General features: G+C 45.0%; 1 long non-coding RNA gene across 1 annotated transcript; it reads right to left on the bottom strand.

The window, feature by feature from the left end:
- Positions 1-406: 406 nt before the first annotated feature.
- On the bottom strand, positions 407-13368 carry LOC125351305. Its single transcript, XR_007210928.1, has 3 exons — positions 13234-13368; positions 13163-13170; positions 407-418 (listed from the first exon to the last, which is right to left on the bottom strand). It is a non-coding gene; the product is annotated as an uncharacterized LOC125351305 (long non-coding RNA).
- Between the last annotated feature and the right edge of the window lie 735 nt (positions 13369-14103).

Genomic DNA, 14103 nt, shown 5'->3' with positions numbered 1-14103 from the left:
CCCTGAGCATGGCCCCGGGCCCCTGGTCCCAGCTCCCGAGTCTGGGCTGCAGCCCTGGCCAAGTCTGGGCTGCAGCCCTGGGTGGCCAGCCTGCTTTTTATGGTTGTGGTCCCAGCTTCAGAGTCTGGGTTATGACCCTGGCCAGTCAGTATACTTTTTGCTCCCCCAATAAATCCATCTTTTTACTTGAGACTGTCTCTAAGTGGTAGACTCTTGGAGGCAAGGGGGTCCTCCCCCCTCGGACCTCATTACATTGTGGTCCCCTCCCTTGGGGGGACCCCATTACAATTAGTAGGTAGGATTACAGTGTGAGCCACTTGTGCTTGGCTTGTGTTATTTACATTCTTGGTTATTAATAAACTCGCTATAAACGTTCATGTGTCCACTTATCCATTTATTTTTTATGTTTGTTCTATTACTGGGGCTTAAACTCAGGGCCTGGGGCTTGAACTCAGTCCCTTAGCTTTTTTTGCTCAAGGCTGGTGGTCTACTGTTATGGAGTTCGAGGGAGGGGAGTCTCCGTCCCTCCAAGAGTCCACCACTCAGAGACAGTCTCAAGTAAAAAGGTGGATTTATTGGGGAAGCATAAAGTGAACTGACCAGCCAGGAATGCAGCACAGACTTGAGAGCTGAACTGCAACAGTGAAAAGCGGGCTGACCAGCCAGGGACGTAGCGCAGACTCGGGAGCTGCCACTGTGACCCTGAGCTATCCTCAAATTGGGGTTTATAAAGGTAAAAGCATAGCATAGATGTAGGGGCTTGATGCAGGGGGTAGAGCAAACAACAAAGAAGTTAAGCAAGTGTGGCACAGATGTAAGAGGTTGATACAGGGGGTAGAGCAAGCAACAAGTTAAGCAAGCCATTTACAGAAGCAGAATTTGGGGGTCATGTTGACCTAATCTACTCCCCCCAACATTCCCTACCATGTTTCCCTAGTCAAGATGGAGTCAGCTGTACTCCCTACAACACTACTTCTTGAGCCACAGCTCTACCTCACTTTTTGGTGGTTAATTGTAGGTAAGAATGTCATGGACTTTCTTATGGGTATGAAAATAAAATATTTTTAAAATAGGAGGACACAAAAAAGAGAGAAAGAAGCCAGGTGCTAAAGGTTCATGCTTGCAATCCTAGCTACTCAAAAGGCTGAGATCTGAGGATTGTGGTCTGAAGCCAGCCTAAGTAAGGAAATCCACAAAGCTCTTATCTTCAATTAACCAGCAGAGAGCTAGAAGTGGCAGTGTGGCTCAAAGTGGTAGAATGCTAGTGTAGAGTTGAAGTAAACGCCATTTTTGAGGCAGTAGCCATTTTGTTGACTGTTTAAACTATGAGTAACCCAGGCCACCAATTATCCCAGCTAGCAGAACAAGCTTATTAGGGCCCAGCCAGTCAGGAAACTCCCTGCTTAACACTAACCGCCTGGGAATGCTTAACTCTAACCTCCCTGGAATGTCTCTAGCACTGAGCCAATCAGATTTGTACCCGTATCCAAATCTTGCTTGAACACCTGATTGATGTAACTTTGTGGGTTTTTGTCTTTATAAGCCCTGTGAAATTTCAGCTCGAGGCCTTCCTCCTAACCTCCACTGCATCGGAGTGTAGGACAAGGCCCGAGCTGCAGCCCGCCTGAATAAAGCCTTGCTTTTGCATTTCGGAATGTCTGGCTCTCGATGGTCTTCTTGGTGGTCATCTTGCGACTTGGGCATAACACTAGTCTTGAGCAAAAAAGCTCAGGAACAGCATCCAGGGCCTGAGTTCAAACCCCATGACTAACAAAAAAGGCAAAAAAAAAAAAGTTTTACTAGTGGCAAGAGTGCTTGCCTCGTATACATGAGGCCCTGGGTTCGATTCCTCAGCACCCCATATACAGAAAATGGCCAGAAGTGGCACTGTGGCTCAAGTGGCAGAGTGCTAGCCTTGAGCAAAAAAGAAGCCAGGGACAGTGCTCAGGCCCTGAGTTCACGGCCTAGGACTGGCCAAAAAAAAAAAAAAAAGTTTTAAAAATTGTTTGTGGGGGCTGGGGATATGGCCTAGTGGTAAGAGTGCTTGCCTCGTATAGATGAAGCCCTGGGTTCGATTCCCCAGCACCACATATACAGAAAATGGCCAGAAGTGGCGCTGTGGCTCAAGTGGCAGAGTGCTAGCCCTGAGCAAAAAGAAGTCAGGGACAGTACAGTGCTCAGGCCCTGAGTCCAAGCTCCAAGACTGGCCAAAAAAAAAAAAAATTGTTTGTGAAGCTCTGTTACAGATAGGAGTATTCCAGATGTTCCTCAGTTCTTTGGGTTCGGAATCTGTGATCAGGGTTCTGTACCAGGTGTAGCAAAAGAAGCAGAGTAAGGAGATAGTAAGGAAAGATTATCAAAACAAGAAGTACTTGGAGTAGGCAGTTAGGTAAGGACTGAGCTCTATAAGCTTACAATTTACACAGATGTTCACATAACTGTGATAGTTATGCCATACTTAGAATTACATAGCAAAACCTGTTACAGGGTTCGAGGGAGGAAACTCCAAGTCTCTCCAAGAGTCCACCACTCAGAGACAGTCTCAAGCAAAAAGATGGATTTATTGGGGAAGCAAAAAGTGAACTGACCGGCCAGGGACATAGTGCAGACTCAGGAGCTGCCACCGTGACAGTGAAAAGTGGGCTGACTGGCCAGGGACACACTGCAGACTTGGGAGCTAATACTGTGACCTGGAGCAGCCCTCAAATTGGGGTTTATAAAGGTAAAAGCGTAGCACAGATGTAGGGGGTTGACGCAGCAGGTAGACCAAGCAACAAACAAGTTAAGCAAGCCATTTACAGAAGCAGAATTTGGGGGGCAAGTTGACCTAATAATCAAGATGGAGTGATCTCTGCTCCCTACAACAAACCTAGACAGTAACCTTTTGAAAAGCAATGAACATGAATGTAATGAAGAGACATTAAGGCTATCTAAAGATAGCCTGATAATTTGTACAAGAGAAATCATTTAACAGAAACTGGACTTTAGATTAACAATACCAATAGCCCATATTCTATTAAGTGGCCATGTTTGGAGCTTGGGATTTTACTATCCAATATAATAGGATCATGAGAGGATATAAAGCTGATCTAAACCTGTCCTAGTAGCCCTTCCCTGTCCTGGTGAAGACCACTGCAGTGGCTGTCCCAGGGTGGGAAGTCACATGCACTTCTTTTTTTACTAACTTTTTTCTTTATTGTCAAGGTGTAAGGAGGTAAAAGGAGGACTTGATTCGCAGTGGTGTAGGGCTGTGAAGGTCTTATAGCAGTCATTCCCTGCAAGGCACAGGTGTGACCTTGCTAAGCAGAGGAAGCTCTGAAAGCAGACTTTGGTTATCTTTGCTCTGGAGTGTGGACTATTTGAAATTGTAGAATTTTTCAAATGACTTTTCCCTGGTTTTCCTTGGAGATAAGAATTTCACAGATTTTCCTGTCTGGGTGGGCTGCAAACTATAATCCTCACATCTCAGCCTCCTGAATAGCTAGGATCGCAGGCAATAGTCACACACACACAGCTTGTTCTTTCTTTCTTTTTTTTTTTTCTTTAGCTGAAGTACGGCAATGGACTTAGACTTCCTGAAGCTAGATAGTAGAAAAGTATGTTACAAAGGTCATAAGATGGTCTGGATTCTGAGAATCTAAGGAAAGATGTGACAACTAACATCTTAATCATCTTATGGAGGCTTCCATTCAGCCCAAGGATTTGGTAGCAATTCCTGCTACTGGTTGAGGCACTGCTCTTTATATGCGAGTGTCAGTCATTACAACCCTCCTGTGGAAGGGTCATGTGCTCATTGAACTGCTGCTTTGGCATCTGTAAAGAGGGTACTGAGGTGCCAGACTTTGAAGTCAGGCCCCACCACGTGAACCCCATTTTAGAATCGAACCCTGAGCCAGTCAGATTTGTACCTGTGTTCTAATCTTGCTTGCACAGCTGATTGTTGTAACCTTGTTCTTTGCCTTTATAAGCCCTGTGTAATCACAGCTCGAGGCTCCCTCCTAACCTCTGCTGTGTCGGTGGGTAGGACGAGGCCCGAGTTGGCAGCTCGTTAAATAAAGCCTTGCCTTGCTTTTGCATTTCGGAGTGTCTGAATCTCAGTGGTCTTCTTGGGGGTGGTCTTGCGACTTGGCACAACAGGTACAAAAGCACTCAGTCAGAGGGAACCTTCCCAGGCGGCCATACTTCAGACACTAACTGCAGGTTTGGAGGGAAGAGTTAAAGTAAACCCCATTTTCAGGCAGCCCCGGTTTTGTTGTCTGTTTAAACTTTGAGTAACCAGGCCACCAATTATCCCGGCTAGCAGGACAAGCTTATTAGGGCCCAGCCAGTCAGGAAACTCCCTGCTTAACTCTAACTGCCCCGGAATGCCTCGAGCCCTGAGCCAATCAGATTTGTACCTGTATTCTAATCTTGCTTGAACACCTGATTGCTGTAACTTGGTTTTTTGCCTTTATAAGCTCTGTGAAATCTCAGCTCGGGGCCTTTCTCCTAACCTCCACTGTGTCGGTGGGTAGGACGAGGCCCGATCTGCAGCTCGCCTGAATAAAGCCTTACTTTTGCATTTTGGAATGTCTGGCTCTCGGTGGTCTTCTTGGTGGTCTTCTCACAACTTGGGCATAACAGTTGGGGGCTTGTCCAGGATAGCCCCAGAGACCCCTGAGACCCCAGACTCCAAAGGTAAGAAAACAGCGCTGTTGACTTGTCTTGTCCTGTCATTTGTCTGTTTGTCTGTTTTGCTTCCTCCTTGAGGATGGCCGTTCTGACTCGTATTTCTTAAAGGGGTTGTCGAAGCGGACGCTCTTGCACGGCAATCCTGGAGGGACTGGGGAACGCCCCAGACCCTCCACCCTTGAAGGGGACCCCTGGAACCCCACCTTAATACTTGTAGGGCGCAAGTCAGTTCGGCTTTTGGCCGGAACTGACTGGGAGAGCCTCCTAACCGAGGCTCGACTCGCCCACCTTGATCTTGGGTCTGCTCCTTCTGTCCCTTCACAGGAGTCAGCAGACCAACTTGGGAAATCTCCACCTCGTAGTTCACCTCGACCACTTTGTAAATCACAAGCCTGCTTTTATTTCCTTGTTACTATCATTATTTTCCTGTTTTTCATTTTATTGTGGACTGAAGGACTAACGAGACTGTGGAGAATGGATAATGTACCATCTAGCCCCCTAGACTTGACCCTAGCCCACTGGAAGGAGGTTAAGGAGATAGCTCAGAACCAGAGTGTGGCCATTAAGAAGGAAAAGTGACAGGAGGAGGAAAGATGGCGCTGATAGAATAGGGAGGCACCCCGACTCGCTCCAACGGCATAGTGAGCTGGGAACTCCAACACCCAACACCCCATCAAGAACCCAGCAAAACCAGCAGCCAGAAGCAGTGGAGAAACACAGGAAAACAAAAAGGAGCAAAAAAGAAGAACCGAAAACCTACACGGAGCTGGAGATTCACCGGGGCACCCTCCCCCCACCAGCCGACCCTGGCCCAAACAGGGTCAGGCTGGGAAAGGGGAACCCGGTGATCGGCAGACAGGCTGCCAGGAGCGCAGAATTCATATAGCGGGAGACCCCACGGACACAAGGCAGGGTGCGGACCAAGACACACCGGCAGCCACGAGAAGTCCGGGTCCACACCGGGTTCGGACAAGGGAACCCAACACGGCAGAAATCGGGAACCAGGGAAGCCACCACGACACTTAGCCAACCCCTGGAGGGCCAATGGCTGCGCGGGACACACACACAAAGCAGCAAAAGTGAGTGCCCTCCCTCCCCCTCCCCCACCCCCACCTGTGAGGGAACAAAGAACCCCCAAATCAGGCGGGGAAGCTCCCATCAGGTGCTGGGAAGTCAGTTTAGCAGGGGAAGGGCCCAGCAGCACCAACACCCCACAGGTTCCTGAACTGGCAGAACCGGCCCCGCCCCCTTCCCAACAGGGGCTGGGAGACGGCCGGTTGTGCAAACCCCACCCGAGGCGCCTGGACCTCGCAGACTCTTACAACTAAAATCACAGGCGCTGGTGGGCAATACCAGCCCAGCAGGGTCACCTGAGCCTGATCACGTCCCCCACTCACAGCAGAGGTGAGGACTGAAGGTGCCAAGCCACACCCGGACAGTCGATCCCACTGGACCCCACACATACCGCCCCCCCCAACGGACTCGTGGGAGGGCGCAAGCACAACCCAACAACCCAGGACTTGCTCTGGGAGGCATATCCCGCCGAAGTGCCTGTTGCAGTGGATGCACAGCGCACAGGAGGGTGGGGCCCCCGGCGACAGCGCCCGCTCTGGTAGGTGTACCCTGCACTGGTGGGCGGGACCACAGCCACAGCACCTGCTGCCGTAGACACGTCTACACAGGAGGGAGGGAGGAGCTACAAACCAAACCTGAGAAGCCATCCAGATCTCCAGATGCGCAAATCACAAAGAAACATAACTCAGTTCATCAAAGGGCAAGCCAACTTGCCAGCTCCAAAAAGCAGCACGACTGAAGAGGAGATGGAGACTAAAAAAGCAAATGAGGCCATGTTAACAGGAATGATCGAAAGCGTCAGAAATGAAATCAGAAAACAATTCCAGGAATTTAGAGCAGAAATCTGGAAGGACACCCAGGAAGCCAAGAAAGAAATGGAAGCAAAAATGGATACAATGCAAGCCTCATTTAAAGAAATGGAAGCAAAAATGGATACAATGCAAGCTGCCTTTAAAGAAAATCTCCACATCCTGAGAATTGAAATGCATGAAAAAATAGATTTAAAATCCAACTCTTTAAAGGAAGAAATCTCCACGATCAGAGCTGATATGACAACCATAAATAGCTCTCTGACATCCATAAACTCCGCAATTGAAACCATAACACAAAGAGTAGACCATATAGAATCCAGAATCTCTCGCCTGGACGATGAAGCAGCTGACAACAACCAGAAAATGACCACACTCCAAGAAAAGGTGAAGCTTCAGGGAAGACTAATCCAGGAACTAATGGACAAAGACAAGAGATATAATCTGCGCATAATTGGAATAGAAGAAGGAGCCGAATACCAGAGCAGAGGGCTTAATCATGTTCTCAATAAAGTTATTGCAGAAAACTTCCCCAATCTCACAGGGGACCCCATCCAGGTAACCGAAGCCTATAGGACACCTGGCAGGCCAGACCCCAGGAAAGCCACCCCAAGGCACATAATATTCAAGACTACAGACCTCAAGATTAAAGAGCAAATTCTGAATTCAGCCAAAGCGAAGAAGGAAACTTTTTTCAATGGGAAGAGGATTCGAATAACATCCGACTTATCCACACAAACTTACCAAGCTCGAAGTGAGTGGAAGAACACCATCCAAGTACTCCAGAATAACAATTTACAACCTCGGATCAAATATCCAGCGAAATTGGAGTTCACATTCGAAGGGAGAATCAGATCTTTCCACACCAAAGAGGAGCTAAAGGAGTATGTGAATAAAAAAACCAGCCCTACAGCGAATATTAAGAGGGGAACCCCAGCCAACAGAGATCGTAAAAGACACACAGACAGAATCAGAAAGAAACTTCAATAGCCAAAGTCCAGCAGAAATACAAGCTCACTAAAGACAAGAAGAAAAAACAGCCCACCAAGAAAATGGAAGGAGAAAAAAACACCCTTATCCTTGATCTCTTTAAATATAGATGGTTTAAACTCCCCGATAAAGAGGAGCAGACTGGCAGAATGGATTCGCAAACAAAAAGTTGACATCTGCTGTCTACAAGAGACCCACCTTACAGCAAGGGACAAAAACAGGCTTCGAGTGAAAGGATGGAGCAAGATCTACCAAGCAAATGCATCCACCAAAACGGCAGGTGTAGCCATCCTGATCTCAGACAAGCTGGACTTCTCTTTAAAGTCCACTCAAAAAGACAAAGAAGGACACTACATATTAATACAAGGAAAAATCCAGAATCAAGAAATCACGGTGATAAATGTATACTCACCAAACAAAAGAGGCCCGACATATGTCAAGCAAATTCTCAAAGAATTACAGAGCAAGATAGATGCAAACACAATCATAGTGGGTGACTTTAATACTCCTCTCTCTCCAAGAGACAGATCCAACACCCAGAAGATTAGTAAGGGAGCTGAGGACCTAAATAACACCATTTCCCAAATGGATCTAACAGACCTATATAGAACCTTTCACCCTACAGAGACCCAATACACCTTCTTTTCAGCAGCCCATGGATCATATTCCAAAATAGACCACGTCATAGCCCACACAAAGAACCTCAGCAAATACAAAAGTATTGACGTCATCCCATGTATTATATCTGATCCCAGTGGATTAAAGGTAACCCTCAACAACAAAGGATACCACAGAGCCTATACACACTCTTGGAGGCTAAACCCCACGCTGCTATCCAACACTTGGGCCACAGATCAAATTAAAGATGAAATTAATGAATTCATAAGCCACAATGACAAAGAAAACACATCACAAAGAAACCTATGGGACACAGCTAAGGCAGTGCTGAGGGGCAAGATCATTGCACTCAGCACCCACATTAAAAGAATGGAAGCAGAGCAGGTGAATACCCTCACGATGAAACTAAAACAACTGGAGAAACAAGAAATGACAGAATCTAAAACTACTAGGAGGGGAGAGATCACAAAGATTAAAGAAGAGATAAATCTGATTGAAAATAGAAAGACCATTCAACAAATAAATAAGACTAAAAGCTGGTTCTTTGAGAAAATAAACAAAATTGACAGACCCCTTGTAAGACTTACAAAAAAAAGAAGAGAAGAGACTCATATTCGTAAAATCAGGGACTCCACAGGAAAAATTACAACAAGTACACACGATATTCAAACAATCATAAGGAGCTATTTCCAAAACCTCTACTCAGCAAAAAACAGTAATTTTACAGAAATGGATCAATTCTTAGAGAAGTACAAACTGCCCAAACTGAACCAAGAAGAAATAAATCAACTAAATAAACCAATAACTTACGGTGAGATACAGGAGGTAATCAAGAACCTCCCTACTAAGAAAAGCCCATGCCCAGATGGATTCACCAACGAATTCTACAAAACCTTTAGTGAGGAGCTAATTCCAATACTCCTCAAACTCTTCCACGAAATAGAAACGGAGGGAGAAATCCCAAACTCATTCTACGAAGCTAATATCATACTCATTCCCAAACCAGGCAAAGACCCAACAAAAAAAGAGAACTACAGACCAATATCACTAATGAACACAGATGCAAAGCTCCTCAATAAAATATTAGCTAATAGGATCCAGAAACTGATCAAGAATATCATACATCATGACCAAGTAGGCTTCATCCCTCAGTCACAAGGATGGTTCAACATCCGTGAATCAATCAACGTAATTCACCACATAAACAGAACTAAAATCAAGAATCACATTGTTATCTCAGTTGATGCCCAAAAAGCCTTTGACAAAATACAACATCCATACCTATTAAAAGCTTTGGAGAGAACAGGAATAGATGGAACATTCCTCAAAACAATAAAAGCCATATACAACAGACCAACTGCTAATATCATATTAAATGGAGAGAAACTTAAATCATTCCCTCTAAACTCAGGAACAAGACAAGGATGCCCACTCTCCCCACTTCTGTTCAACATAGTGCTGGAATCCCTAGCCATAGCAATAAGGCAAGAGGAGGACATCAAAGGGATCCACATCGGCAAGGAAGAAATCAAGTTATCCCTATTCGCAGACGACATGATCTTATATCTGACGGACCCAAAAAGCTCAGTACCCAAACTCCTACACCTAATAAACCAATTTGGCAAAGTAGCAGGATACAAAATCAACCCACAAAAGTCAGCAGCTTTTCTGTACACCAGCAATAGACAAACAGAAAAGGAAATTATGGAAACAATTCCATTTACAGTAGCCAAAAAAAGAATAAAGTACCTAGGGATCAACTTAACCAAGGACGTGACGGACCTATTCAATGAAAACTACAAAAATTTAATAAGGGAAATCAAAGAAGACACAAGGAGATGGAAAGACCTCCCATGCTCATGGGTAGGCAGAATCAATATAGTGAAAATGGCCATATTGCCCAAATTGTTATACAAATTCAATGCAATGCCTATCAAAATCCCAGCCACATTCTTCACTGAAATAGAGAAACCAATCCATAAATTCATATGGAACAGCAAAAAACCTAGAATAGCCAAAGCAATTCTAGGCAAAAAAAGCAGTGCAGGAGGTATCACAATACCTGATTTCAAGCTCTACTACAAGGCCATCATAACAAAAACAGCATGGTATTGGTATAAAAACAGATCGGAAGACCAATGGATTAGAACTGAAGACCCAGAAATAAAACCGCACTCTTACAGCCAACTGATATTCGACAAAGGAGCTAAAGACATACAATGGAATAAACATAGCCTCTTCAACTACTGGTGCTGGGAGAACTGGGCAGCCATATGCAGAAAACTCAAAGTAGACCCAAGCCTATCACCATGCACCAAGATCAACTCAAAATGGATCAAGGACCTCAACATCAGACCTGAATCCTTGAAACTACTGAAGGACAGAGTAGGAAAGATGCTAGAACTTATAGGCACAGGAAGGAACTTCCTGAATAGAGTCCCAGGGGCACAACAAATAGGAGAAAGACTCGACAAATGGGACTACTACAAATTAAAAAGTTTCTGCACAGCTAAGGACATAGCCACCAAAATAGAAAGACAGCCAACGATATGGGAAAGGATATTTACCAGCACAGCAACAGACAAAGGCCTGATATCAGTCATCTACAGAGAACTCAAAAAACTAAGCCCCTCCAAGCCCAATAAACCTATTAGGAAATGGGCAAAAGAGCTAAAGAGAGACTTCACAAGAGAAGATATAAAAATGGCAAAGAAACATATGAGGAAATGCTCAACATCCCTGCTAGTAAAGGAAATGCAAATAAAAACAACTCTGAGATACCACCTCACCCCAGTTAGAATGGCCTATACTCTGAACTCAGGAAACAACAAATGCTGGAGGGGCTGTGGGGAAAGAGGAACCCTTCTCCATTGTTGGTGGGAGTGCAAATTAGTACAACCACTTTGGAGAACAGTATGGAGGTTTCTCAAAATGCTCAATATAGACCTACCCTATGACCCAGCCATACCACTCCTAGGCATCTATCCTAAACAGCAAAATCCAAGATATCAAAAAGGCATTTGTACTTCCATGTTTATCGCGGCACAATTCACAATAGCTAAAATATGGAAACAACCCAGATGCCCCTCCACAGACGAATGGATCCAAAAAATATGGTACTTATACACAATGGAATACTACATAGCGATTAGGAATGGTGAAATATTGTTATTTGCAGGGAAATGGTCAGAACTCGAACAAATAATGTTGAGTGAGACAAGCCTAGAACACAGAAAACAAAGGGGCATGATCTCCCTGATATATGACTGTTAAGAAAGGGAGACGGAGAGACAGTAGAGACCAAGTCTGTGAATACTGTATATGTTCTTGATACATTGTATATTGCATATATGTCAACCTGACCTAGACAAGGGATAGAAAAACAGGTGGTAAGATATCATAAGAAATGTACACACTGCCCTACTATGTAACCCTCTTTGCACAACACCTTGTAAAAAAATTTATGTCTAATTAATAAAAAAAAAAGGGGGAGCTACTAGAAGGGAAAAAAATGAAAATAGAAAATAATAAAAACTACCACCACAAAAAAAAAAAAGAAGGAAAAGTGAATCACTTTGTGCAAGTCAGAATGGCCCACCTTTGAGGGAGCTAATTGGCCACCCGAGGGGAGCTTTGACATAGGTAAGATCAGGACTTTGCAACGCCTAATCTACACACCTCGTTCGGGCCATCCAGACAACAGAGAAACCAAGAAGGAAGAGAAGAAATTGTACTCACCTGTCCTCCAGGGAGGAAGCATGGAGGAGGAAATGTTTCCCCTCCATACTCCCCACCCCAGTTAACTCTACAAGAGGAGGACTCTGAGGGAAATGTTTCAGCTGTGCCCCGCCGGCAGCCCAGGACACGGACACGTCAGGCCCAAGTCCTGACCCGAAGCTGCCAACAGGGGTGGGTGCGGGACCAGCCCAAGCCATCCGCAGGTGGCAGGGAGTGACCCCCCCCCACTGCGCAGAGCGCAGAGCTGTCCTCACTGTGTTGTTTGTGAGTCTGACAGTCTCTTTTGTGTCAAACCTGCATAACCTGTTTTGTTATCTTGTCCCGTGTTTGTTGGCACTATCAGTCTATAAATTAGTAGATTGTTTATGGCTTATTTAGTTCTTAGCAGCGTTGCTTCTCCAGATTTGTCAAACTGCTTTTACTTTTGCCACTTTTGCATGTTTGTCTCGGTTTATGTCAAATGCTCTGAGTTGTCTGAATGAAGTGGTTAATTGGACTTTGATGTAAAAGAGAAAGTGAAATTGAAAGTAGAAGGGCCTAGGATGATATTGAGTACTGAGGAGACTAGGTCCGGTGGTAAATTAGGAAAGAAAGTAAAAGTAAATACAGTCAGATACTAGAAAAGATTGTGTTGAAAAATTGCCTGTATTGTTTTAAGACTGGTCTGGACTGTTCTTCTCTATTTTCTGTATCTCCTGACTGTGACGGACGAAATGGGACAGACACAGCAGAGGTTAGGAGGGAGCCTCGAGCTGTGATTACACAGGGCTTATAAAGGCAAAAAACAAAGTTACAACAATCAGGTGTTCAAGCAAGCAAGATTAGGACACAGGTACAAATCTGATTGGCTCAGGGCTCGAGGCATTCTGGGGGCAATCAGAGTTAAGCATTCCCAGTGGTTAGAGTTCTAGACCGGCTGGGCCCTAATAAGCTTGTCCTGGGTTTGCTCACAGGGCCTGCTTATCTCAGGTTCATGTGGTAAGGTGGGGTTTGCGTGGTAAAGTGGGGTCTGACTTCAAAGTCTGGCACTTCAGTACCCAGTGTTTATGAGTCTTCTACTCTGGAGGCTGAGATCTGAGGATTGCGGTTTGAAACCAGCCCAAGCATGAAAATCCTTCAAACACTTATAGTCAATTAGTCACCTATAAACTGAAAGTAGAGCTGTGGCTCAAGGTGATAGAGCACCAGCATTGAGCAAAAAAGCTCAGGGTCAATGCCAGACCCTAAGTTCAAACCCCGAAGCTGACAAAAAAAAGTCTCACAAACTTTTCTGCTTGGCTGGCTTCAAACTTCTATCCTCAGATGGTACCTAGGATTAATTATAGGTGGCCACTGTTAGTATTTCCCCCACCTCAGGTCCTCTGCCCCTCCCATTAGCCCCCAGCTGTATCCATACCTGAACTCCCTGCCTTAGAGCTGTAATAGGCCATTCCCACTCACCATCTAGACCTACCTACTTCCCCTTTAGCTTCAGCCCCAGAGTTATATAAGTGACCACCTGGATTAAGGTGCAGTTAAGTGCTCCTTGTCCTGTGGGAGATATGGCCTCACTAATAAACCCCCTTATAAACCTTCTCCTGTCAGTGACCATGGTCCTCTGGGATGGCTGAGACAGATTCTTTCAGTGACCATCACCACCAGCACCTGGCTTTTGAAAGCTCTGGAGAGTGGATGCTACACTATAACCCAGCAATGCTAACCAGCTAATTTTCCTAGGAAGTCTCACTGTATACTGTCAACACGACTTTTTTTTCTTATGCAGCTTTTCTGCTGATCACCAAGCTATTCAAATCCCAGGAATACATGTTTTAGGAACATATAAAAAAGGCAAAACTGTAAAGAAAATTGCAGTGATTAACATAAAAGTCAGGGAGAGGGTAATCAGAGAAAAGAGAATCAAAAGAATTACATGGCTAGGCTTCAAGGTATTATTGGGTAATAGATGTTTGCTTCATTTATCTTTATACAAATTTTATCACTTTAAAAGGCTGGAGAGGTGCCTAAACTCTCTGCTTCTTTCTCTCTTGGTTCTTAGTTGTAGATGGAGCATAAAGAGTTATTGTCAACAGCAGGTTAAATAGAAAAGAAACTGGTTTTCTAGAATGTTGATAGATTTGTGCCTGGTTAGAAAGGACAGCCGGTCGATACAATCCAGCCTAGTGATTGTACAGGGAAGGGAGTAAAGTCCAGCTGGATTTTCCAG

This window comes from Perognathus longimembris, chromosome 5 (assembly GCF_023159225.1).
Source record: "Perognathus longimembris pacificus isolate PPM17 chromosome 5, ASM2315922v1, whole genome shotgun sequence".
Taxonomy (NCBI): domain Eukaryota; kingdom Metazoa; phylum Chordata; class Mammalia; order Rodentia; family Heteromyidae; genus Perognathus; species Perognathus longimembris.
The sequence above is the reverse complement of the archived record's forward strand: the minus strand, read 5'-3'. Positions and strand labels throughout refer to the sequence as shown.